This window comes from Lampetra planeri, chromosome 55 (genome assembly GCF_965212315.1).
Source record: "Lampetra planeri chromosome 55, kcLamPlan1.2.h2, whole genome shotgun sequence".
In the NCBI taxonomy this organism is placed as follows: Eukaryota; Metazoa; Chordata; class Hyperoartia; order Petromyzontiformes; family Petromyzontidae; genus Lampetra; species Lampetra planeri.
The window spans coordinates 1,201,416-1,212,140 of record NC_136161.1 but is presented as its reverse complement, the minus strand read 5'-3'; positions in this window follow the sequence as shown (position 1 = coordinate 1,212,140).

Genomic DNA, 10,725 nt, shown 5'->3' with positions numbered 1-10,725 from the left:
GCACCCCCTGACGAGCGCCCTCCAGCCAGACCTCTTCCTTCTACGAAGGACGCTGGGTCTGCCCCAGCACCGCTACCCCCTCCTGCTGGGCAGTCAGCAAGACGTCCACGTTCTGCCGGGGGAGACGGACTGGCGTCGCGCACGCGCTCTAAATCACTTCCGTTCCGTTAATGTTGATTGCCATGTTGCGCCTTCCTTTCCGATGCTGCATTGGTGTTCTTTATCTTAAGTCGCGTGTTGTTCGGCGCCCTAATGTTCTTTCGTGTTGGTGATCCTTATCTTCAGTCGCGCGTTGTTCGGTGCCCTAATGTTCATTCGTGTGTTACACATTACGCGTTACTGTGCATCGCCTTTTTCCCAGCCGAGACGGCTGACGTTTCACACCGAGGGGGGGGGGGGGGTGATGTAATATCAGGATACATCCGGGGGGTAACTGGGCGAGGGTGATAGGCTCTGCCAGCCTCAGCCTGCAGCCAATGGGACGGCGAGCCAGGTGTGTAGCCCTGTGGCTGCATAGCAACATCTGGAAGGTTCCAGGGGTGAGGCTGAGGATTGGCTGCGTGGTTTCACGTGGGACAGGTGTTATAAGGGGTGGAGAGAGATAGCTCGAGGCAGAGTGGAGAGGGGCTGAAGAGAGAGACCACGTCTGTGCCTCCGGCATGCCAGCGGCCACGTGGCAGGCCAGAGGCTGTCTCCCACACGCTGTCAGCCAGCGGCGTGAGGGAGCGAGGAAGCGAGCGACGCCCAGCTCAAGGAACGAGAAAAAGGGACCCGGCGTGTGAGGGAGCCGTGTAACTGAAGAACGAATAGAGGAAATACAAAAGACACGATATCATCCGGAGTGGGTTTATTACACCTGCACACCTTGGGGTGCGACAGGGATGTCCTCTGGCTCCCACATTATTTAACATATATTTAACCACGTAGTTCGTGAAGCCTTCAATAGTTGTACCGGGGGAATTTACATTTGGTACAGATATAATGGGAGGATGATCGATGCCCGGGTGCGATCAAGGGATGGCTCCCTATTGGTCAACCACGTTATGTATGCCGATGATTTGGTAATAGCTGCTTATTCAGAGGAGGAGATGCTGCTGCTGAGACTGCAGCGTGCCACTCAGAAGTGGGGTCTTACCATCAGACCCACCAAAACTAAGCACCTGCCTGGGTATTTGGTACCATCGGACACTCCACCCCCACAACTCCCAGTCGGTGATGGGGCAGTAGTGGAGAGAGTGCAGAGTTTCCCATACCTGGGCAGTGTGCTTATGACCGGCTCCAGTTTAACAGCAGAGGTCTCACTCCGAATCAGTCGAGCGGCAATATCTTTTCATCGGTTGCATAACACTGTGTGGAAGCTACCTGGTCTGTCGCTACGCGCAAAGCTTCAGGTCTTCTCGGCCACAGTCATTCCCTCCCTTCTCTAAGCTTGCGAAACGTGGACCCCCCGAATGGAGCATCTTCGCCGGTTGGAAACATTTAGGCTGGCCTGCCTACGATCCATCCTGAGTTTATCCAGGCTGGATTGTGTGAGGAGCTCACAAATCCTTGAAAGATCTGGGCAAAGTCCCATCGGTGAGCTCATTCGGCAGGCAAGGCTGCATTGGCTGGGTCATGTAGCCCGCATGCCCAGCCACCGCATGCCTAAACAGCTTTTGTTTGGCCGGATCGAGGGGGCTAAACGGGCGCGGCACGGGCTAGAGAAGAGATGGAGTGATGTGGTACAGAAGGACGTGGAGCTGAGTGGACTTGCCGATGACTGGTACCAGATGTGTCAAGATCGGCCTCTGTGGAAGAGGCTCGTGAAGGACGCTACTGGGCAGTTGGAGGCAGTCGCCCTCCAACAACAACGGAGGGTGGAGGAGCGACGCTCACAACAACGAGCGGAGCGCCGGGTGGCTAAAGCACAGCAAGTTGGCACAGTAGGGGGCACAGGTGGTGGATCAGCCAGTCATCTCGGTCATCTCAGCCAGTCATCTCGGTCATCTCGACCCGTGGCACCTGGGTCTGCCCCGTGACTTCCTGCCAGCAGGCGTTTGACACTTCACGTGGCCTCAAGGTGCACATGGCCTGGCACAAGCGTCGTGGTGATGTCACCGCCACTTAGTGGTGAATGGCGGTTGTTGTCGGAGTCCTGGGTGTACACCCAGGATCCCATTCAAAACCTTAGTGGCATGGTCTCAGCTAGCTAATGAAAGTTGCAAGCAAGAATTCATCATCACTTGCGGCTGGGGTTGGTATCGTCCCCCACTCCTCCTGATGTCGAGGGGAAATGGGCGAGGTTTAGGACTAGGCTCATGCAGCTGCAATGGATGCTTTGGGTACACGGTCCAGACCTCCCCAGAGACCCTGGCTGACAGAGGAGGTGTTCAAGCTGGCTGAAAAAAGCGACAGGCCCACTCTCATCGGCTACAGCATCCCACGTAGGAGAATGAGGAGGCTTACCGTAGCCTTCGCTCGGAGGTTCGGAGAGCCGTGAGGCGTAGCATGGATGGGTGGTGGTCGCGGGTTGCTGAGGAGATGGAGTCTGCCTCAATGTTCCGCGATCACAAATCGCTCTTTAATTCCATAAAAAAGTAACCTGCAGCGCCACACCAATTATCAGCATTAGGGGAAATAATGGTGATACAATCTCCGATCCCCAGGAACAGGTTTGCAGATTTGCTGAGCATTTCTGTGAGGTCCTGGGGGAGGGGACGTCCCTCGGCCTGGATAACAACGTGGGACAAAGTGGGGATGACCCTGCCGAGGCTGCGGTGCCTCAAATATTGGAAGAAGTCACCCCCTGTGAGTGGCTGGCTGAGGTGACATCTGTTGAGGAAGTACTGAAGGCGATCCAGAGTCTGAGACCAGGAAAAGCACCGGGCAGAGATTATCTCCCAAGCGAAATGCTGATGGAGGGCGGCGTTTGTGCACAGACTGCTCTATATGACATCATAACAACAGTCTGTACCACTCGACGGGTTCCGCAGGAATGGAAGGATGCCCTGGTGGTCCCCATCTTTAAGATGGGTGACCGCACAGACTCTAACTACAGGGGCATCTCTTTCCTCAGTGTACTGGGAAAGGTCCTGGCAAGGATTATTCAACATCGCCTTGCTAGGCACGCTGAGGAGAGGCTTGCGGAGCCCCAATGTAGTTTCAGGAAACGGCGGTCCTGCACAAATGCCATATTTTCTGTCCGTCTGCTACAGCAGCGATTTAGGGATTCCAACAAGACCTACATCTTTTTTTTATTGACCTGGTCAAGGCCTATGATACCATCTGTAGGCGTGGGCTCTGGGTTGTTCTTCGTGCTTTCGGAGTCCCTAACCCTCTGCTCACGATCATTAAAAACCTTCATGATGGTTAGCGGGCCTGGGTAAAACTATGTGGCCGGGAGTTGGAGCCATTCCCTGTACACCTTGGGGTGCGACAGGGATGTCCTCTGGCTCCCACATTATTTAACATCTATTTCGCATACGTAGTTGGTGAAGCCTTCAATGGCTGTACCAGAGGAATTTCCATCTGATGCAGATACAATGGGAGGCTGATCGATGCCCGGGTGCGATCAAGAGTTGGTTCCCTGTTGCTCAACCATGTTATGTATGCCGATGATCTGGTAATTGCTGTCCACTCAGAGGAGGAGTTGGAGGTGCTGCTGCTGAACCTGGAGCTTGCAACGAAGAGGTGGGGCCTTACCATCAGCCCCACAAAAATTAAGCACCTGCCTGGGTATTTTGTACCATCGGACACTCAACCACGACAACTCCCAATTTGTGATGGGATAGTTGTGGAGAGAGTGGAGAGTTTCCCATACCTGGACAGTGTGCTCATGACTGGCTTCGGTTTAACAGCAGAGGTCTCATTCCGAATCAGTCGAGCGGCAATATCTTTTCATCGGTTGCGTAATGCTGTGTGGAAGCTACCTGGTCTGTCGCTCCGCATGAAGCTTCAGGTCTTCTCGGCCACAGTCATTCACTCCCTTCTCTACGCTTGCGAAACGTGGACCCCCCTAATGGAACATCTTTGCCGGTTAGAAACAATTAGGCTGGCTAGCCGACGATCCCATCAGTGAGCTCCTTCGGCAGGCAAGGCTGCGTTGGCTGAGCCATGTAGCCCGCATGACCAGTCACCGCATGCCTAAACAGCTTTGTTTGGCCGGAACGAGGGGGCTAAATGGGAAAGGCACAGGCTAGAAAAGAGATGGAGTGATGTGTTACTGGAGGATGTGGAGCTGAGTGGACTTGCTGATGACTGGTACCAGTTGTGTCAAGATTGGCCTCTGTGGAGGAGGCTCGTGAAGGACGTTACTTGGGCAGTTGGAGGCAGTCGCCCTCCAACAACAACGGAGGGCAGAGGAGCGACGCTCACAACAACGAGCCGAGCGCAGTGTGGCTAAAGCACAGCAAGTTGGCACAGTAGGGTAACAGGTGGTGCATCAGCCAGTCGTTTCAGTCAGTCGACCTGAGGCATCTGAGTCTGCCCGTGACCTCCTGCCAGCGGGCGTTCGACACTTCACGTGGCCTCAAGGTGCACATGGCCTGGCACAAGCGTTGTGGTGACGTCACTGCCACTTAGTGGCGAATGGCGGTTGTTGGTGTTGTGTCGGAGCACGAGTCTTTAGGATGTAATAAAAACGAATATCATTGTCCCAGGACCCATGTATCCTACCAAGGATTGTATTTAGCCAGAAAAGACTCGCTGGGTCTCGGAAATCTTTTTTTTCGTAGCGTGCTGCAGTCAAATTAGTTACCGGTTTTGTTAATGAGCCTTATACAATCGAATCAGTTTCCCGGATGGGAAGGCCTTCATAGATGTAGATGTTAATTTGTACAAATGACTAATGATGAAATGTTTAAAAAGTATTTCATTGGAACTAAACAAGGAACACCAATCTGCCTGAAGAACATTTTAAATTAGGGTTTGAATCGTGCAATGACAGTTCCTGTGTACAATAGCACAGAGTGGTTATGCTTGGTTACCTTTTTTATTTTAACCTCTTTTTCACCCAAGAAAGACTGAACATGGATTATTGTGAAACTACCTTGAATGACATTTTTGAAACTCTTTAATCAAAGACGTTTTATTTAGGATTGTGCGCTACAGCACCTATGTTGGCTCTAACATCTCTCAGCCTTTAAAGTTTCATTTAGAGTTCATATTGCTATTTAATTCTCTATTAAATATATACTCTTTGGTTCTTTCGGTAAAGTCACGTAGGTAAAAATAAAATGAATCACGACGTTTCGGAGGCAAGACAAGCGTCCTTTATCAGGCGAGAAATGGCGAGAAGGAGCAGAAAATCAACCATATGCTGGTAATGGAAAGATTGTTACATCACAACATCATGAGGGTTGGACACGGATGGGAAGGCCTTCATACAACAGTGGATACGTCATGGCTAATGATGATGACGAAAACAATTTGGCCATGATTAAATTCAGTGGCGAGTGATATGTGAAATAGTCCTGGGCCTCCATCATAACCAACCTGCACTGACGAGCAGGGTGAAGTATGGTTAAACAATTTCCAAGAATCACACAGCATTGGGAGACTTTCATCCAGCAGTTAATTGACAAAGGCCTCTCCATGATTTTTGTTTTGTAAAAATGTTCGTGCGATAAGTGTCATTATTTGACGACCTTTTTGGCAATAATGCAGTGAATTCCATATCTGACATTCTTTTGTAAAAAATAATTTCGAGGACGTTCCTGCTATAGAACCATACAAACGGAGCTCGTTGCTTGTCAAAATAACGCTGCTGATGAAGCGTATTTGGAGAATCATTGACTTGTTATCGCAGTGAAACTTTATCACTGGTCATGGTCCAATGCGTGATTGACTTTAATTTGGTTTTTATGATACGTTTCTCCATACAGTGCATAGTTATGAGCTGGTTTTCTGGAAATGGGTCTGTTGCAATGCGACCTTGTTGACCTGATTTTGACATTTCCTCCAAATGTGCTTTTTTCACAATATCCAATTATGATGTCATCACAACACAAATGAAGATTGAAGGGCAAATTAACGTGTAGCTTTTTTAACGTAGACTTTCTATCAATAGCACATTTCCTTTGTAAAAATAATAAAAGGGTGGATCAATCCCAAATTTGGTCCAGAAATAACGTCTTGATTGACCAAAGAGCTCAAACCACAATGGTTCTAAGAGTTGTGTTTCGGATGTGATTGACGTGTGCTTGAGGGCTCATTGAATATTTTAGTAAATACGCTGAGTAATGATTTACTACCAATAATTTTAACATGGTGTTCATGAATTGAGAATTACGTGATTGTTGTCAGCCTTGATGACTGTTTTTTTTCATCGCGGGGGGGGGGGGGTGTAAGTGGTATAGCGCTGGCTGAAAAAGGTAACTGCGGTGTACAGCAGTACTCCCGTCAGCAGGACACGATATTTACGAGAGGGGGACATCTAGGAGAAAGTTCACAGAAGGGGCCCATTGGGATGCCCCGGGAATCTGCTAGTAGGTTCCAGAAAGGGGGATTGGCCGAGGTGGAGCAAGGCCACGCTGGGAGTATTAGAGGGGGCTCTGAGCGGGAGCCTGTGGCTGTTACCGAAAATGGAATCGCCGTCATGGCTTTTCAAGATCGTCGTTTTCACCATCTCGTCATCGTCACCATCTCCTTGTCGTCGTATCCATCTTCACCAACTGTTCTAACTAAGTAGTAGCGCTGACAATAGACGGTCTTAATTAAAATAGTGTGCATCCAGGTCGGGTGTGTATTATCCTGATGGTTCTTGTTAAATAAAAGAAGTGCCATACAAATGTAATGGGTTCTATTGAGACGCACACTTCTATGTGGAGGCAACACTTTATTTAACACTTGTTACACATGTTACACTCATTACACTCACTACATAGGGTGGTGACCATCGACCTACTCTTAATACACTCGGGTATATTAAGTAGCGTGGCCCCGCCACGTGAACCTTGGCCCCGATCTCTTCGTCTTCACTTCTTCACGAGGCGTCTTCATCCCAGCGCGAACAGCCCTGCTCTCTCAGTGGTGCCCGCTTAAATGCCTCTCCAGCGTGGCCGGCCCCACCCCGGCCACGCCCCCCTTCTCGAACCCTCGAGAAGGCTCCGGACCCCGACCATGTAACCCCCAGGGTCCCCCCTGGACCCTGGCCCCCACCTTCATCCAGTCACGTGTCTGGCCGGGGACACCCAGAGTGCCACAGCCTGACACGACCTCCGTGGCAAACGTCAACAGCCTCCGCACTGCCCGACCTGGCAGTGACGTTGTATGTGTTCAGACCCAACATGGCAGTGACGTCATATGTCACTACACAAGTATTACTGTCTCCGAGATGCGTCACTACAGTTGCATTGAATGAGAGTGCATATTCACTTAAAATTTTGTCCATCAAAACTAACTGATTCTTCACACGAGATGGTTATCAAATTTGTATTTTTCAAATGTCCATTGAAATCACAACACAAGAACCGTTATTTAAATAGCAATGATTTGCAAAAAAATATTGTGATTTTGCTTCAAACTTGATCCCACTTTGGTTTCATTATTCACATTGTCCCAGGAATCACGTGAGCTACCAATTCTTTTATTTAGCCAGGAGAGCCTCGCTTGGCCCCTTAAATGTTTCTTTACATCCTGCATTGAAATGAGTTACGAGTTCTGTTAAGTAGCATTTTGAAAAGTGGGGAATATCTTTACATTCGAAATTTCATCTATCTCGTTCATAGAAGGGAGTTACAGTTTACTTTGCAATTGTGTTAATATTTATACGTTAATTTGTACACAAGACTTATGACGGGATGTTTTAAAAGTATCTCATTGGAACGAAATAGGAAACGCAAATCTGCCTGAAGAGCATTTTAATGAGTGTTTGAATCCTGCAATTACAGTTCGTGTCTACGGTAACACGGGGTGGTTTATGCTTGGGGATACCTTTATAATTTTAGTTATTATTACACGTTTTTTTATTTATTTAACTCACTCTGTTGTCGTTTTCGTTGTCATTGTCGTATCTTCAAATCTTGTAACTCAATTTTATCCAACTTCCCAATGTGGTATCGACGGCAAACTTGGTATACTTATGTAATGCGGGCGTAAAGGGCTTGGCGGATGTGACGTCATGTGGGGGAGGAGTCAGGGTCACGTGAGAGGGAGATGGTATAGCGGTGAGACAGGAAGAGATCGGGGCAGTCGGGCGAGGGAAGAGTGGAGACCGCGTTGGGTGGTCGCCGTGCCCTCAGCCTGGTGGCTGAGGGGCTCGGTGACAGCGCCAGCCAGCGGGATGGAAGAGAGTTGGTTGGAGACTGGACGAGGGTGAGGCCACGGAGGGTGAAAGCTGGGAGCAGCGACAGCAGCCGGAGAGGCTGCGTGTGGGAGACAGCAGCGAGGCTGCTAGGGGCTACAGCAGCCGGGGGCTGCAGAGCAAGAGGGCTACGGGAGCGACAGCAGCCGGAGGGGCTGCGTGTGGGGGAACAGCAGCAAGGCTGCTAAGGAGCTACGGGAGCGACAGCAGCCGGAGGGGCTGCGTGTGGGGGAACAGCAGCAAGGCTGCTAAGGAGCTACGGGAGCGACGGAGACCAACAGCGGGGCTGTTGGCGGTGACGGGAGCGACAGCGAAGTCGGCACCGTGTGGAAGGAGCCAGATAAAGGACAGCCGTGTGGGAAACAGAAACGAACCCGAATAAAGGACACCAGACCAGATACTGTGGTCGAGTCCATTTATTACACTTATGTCATACTGATGACAATACCATATTCTTTCATAAAAATTTAAAATATTTTTTTTGTAACAATCATTTTTATATGTTCTTTTTCGGCTTGGATATAATTGTCCACACTCAACTGACGTTGGCTGTAAATCACCACGGCCCCTTACGTTATGGCAATCCTCGGGGCCACTTCCTGGAGTCGTTGAGTTCTGCCATTACTCGTACGGTACATTTCATTTAAGCGTGTTTTTAAAAAAGTATTCTGAAATATTACTTATTGTGTTTTAATGGCGTGGCGGAAACGCGGGGCCCGCAGAGCGTGTAAAGTGGGTCGTGCGGAGCCAAGCGTGGCTCGCCGAGGGGCGGGGGTTGTGAATGGAGGGGAGGGGCGATGGGGGAAGGGCGCACGGGGAGGGGCAGCTCAGACTTGGCCGGGGAGGAGGTGCGGGGAGACGCGGGGATTCATGGGATGACAGCTCGCCAGTGCTGGCTGCTGTGCTGGGTGGTGCTGTGTTGAGTGTTGTACTGGGTGGTGCTGTGTTGGGTGTTGTGCTGGGTGGTGCTGTGTTGGGTGCTGTACTGGGTGGTGCTGTGCTGGGTGGTGCTGTGTTGAGTGTTGTACTGGGTGGTGCTGTGCTGGGTACTGTGCTGGGTGGTGCTGTGTTGAGTGTTGTACTGGGTGGTGCTGTGTTGGGTGCTTTGCTGGGTGGTGCTGAGTGCTATCCTATGTGGTACTGGGTGGTGCTGGGTGATGTTCTGCGTGGTGTTGGGCAATGTGCTGGGTAGTGCTGGGTGATGCTAGATGACTTCCTGAAAAGTGCTATTACCTATTGTATTTAACCCCTAAAATGATTTTTTCTGATGACCAATATTGAATGATGACGAGGATTGTGCTTCTGTTTTCTTTAGTTTTGACGACAGTCATGGTGGTGTTGATGGTGGTCATGCTGGTCTTCATATGTGCTACTCGCTAACAGCACTTGCTCCTAGAGTCTGTTAAGGCTATACGGGAGATCTTTGTATTTGATGGTGATGATGGCGGTGGTGGTGTTGTTGGTTAGCGCGCTGTGCTTCGAACCCGGCGACCAGAGTTCGATTCCTGCTCACGGCCAACACCAATGACGATTATCTGAAGCGGTCCTGGGCTTCCCCGAGATCGAATCATCCTTAAATGAGTACCTGGTGCTGTGTGTAAACATCGCCACTGGGGATACACAGGTCGTGGTTCTGGCTACGCACACCCTCGTGTGCATTGTCATCTTTCATAGATTCTCGCTCACCGCACTTACTGGACGAAAGAAGCCCTGCAACACTGCTGCCCTAGAAGAAATGGGACAAATGAGAAAGTACGACCCCGATCAAGAGAACAATTAGCCTTCATCAAAATGCTTTAATACTTATAAATGTTTTAACTTTTGTCCATAATAAAAATAAAACATAATAAAACAATTCTCACGACGTTTCGGCCACAACGCAAGCAGCCGTCCTCAGGCGAAGAATGAGGACGGCTGCTTGCGTTGTGGCCGAAACGTCGTGAGAATTGTTTTATTATGTTTTATTTTTATTATTTTATTACTTCCCTTCTACGTGACTTTACCGAAAGAACCAAGAAGATGAATCCCTGCAGTCACGAAAGCTTTAAATCGAAATTTTTGTCCATAATTCAACAAATATAATTTGGTAACAATATTTGATGCCACTAAAAAGTACAAAATTAAATTATATTTGTAAAAAGAATTAAACACGCTTTTATGAATGTGTAGAGGTGTAATTGTGTAGATGTATGGGCACGGATGGGTAACAAACACAAGGGGCGTGGTTAGGGCCGTACACAGAGGAGGTGCTCACACCGACGTCCGCACCTGCATCCCCCACGGGCCCCTCCCGGGGGCCGAGTGCTATAAAAGGTTGTGAGCCGGAGGGCTCGAGGTCGAGTATTAGCTTTAACCAGCGAAGAGTGAAGACCAGCTAGAATAGGCCCCGGAGCTCCCCTGGCTCGCTGTCCTTGTCAGGGCCGACCAGGGCAAGCCGGTGGTGT